Below are 815 nucleotides of genomic sequence, written 5' to 3' on the forward strand. Positions count from 1 at the left end.
GTAATATCATCTCGGCATGACGGGAGAGTTCGTCGAACCTAGTCTCGTACTCTGCCATCGACATGGAGCCTTGCTCTAACCTACAAAACTGATCCCTGAGGCGGTCTCTGAGGCTACGAGGGATAAACTTGGCCAAGAAGGCCTCAGAAAACTCATCCCATGATACTGGTGGAGATCCAACTGGCCTGGTCTGAATGATTGTGCGCCACCACTGCCTGGTTGGTCCATCTAGCTGCTAGGCAATGAAGTCGGCTCCAAAAGGCCCAAAGTGTGAAGTCTCTCACTACAAGTAGTAAGAAACTCGTAGGCATCCTCACCCACTGCCCCCAGAAAACCTCGGTGGTGTCAACCTGAGAAACACACCAAGCATCTTCTGGTCCCCTAGCGGAATAGGTTTGTCCGCTGCCAAGGGTTGTACTCCCTTAGGTGGTACTTGGACCTGAGGTGCCCTCACTGTAGGCTGATCCTGCGGTACTAGTGCTGCTGTAGCTGGGGCGGGTGGCTGCAACATCCCCCCAAGCACACCTAAGAGCTGAGCAATAGCAGCCCGGAGATCTGGAATCGAAACTAGTCCGGGTGGCGGCTGAGCTAGTCCCGGCCCCACCGGCTGATCTGGTATACGAAGTACTGAAGGGTGTGCTACTCGCTCTGTATCCTCCTCTCTCTCCTAGACTGATGTTGCGGCCCTCTCTCGACCTCGGTGCATCACCCCCGGCCGCGCCACCCCCAGCTCTGTCTGCAGGCCTGGGTGAATCACCCCCGGCCGCGCCACCCCGCGAGCGAGCCATCCTGCGAAAGAGTGAAACAAGTGAGAT

Source organism: Solanum tuberosum, unplaced genomic scaffold (assembly GCF_000226075.1).
Source record: "Solanum tuberosum cultivar DM 1-3 516 R44 unplaced genomic scaffold, SolTub_3.0 scf00932, whole genome shotgun sequence".
Lineage (NCBI taxonomy): Eukaryota > Viridiplantae > Streptophyta > Magnoliopsida > Solanales > Solanaceae > Solanum > Solanum tuberosum.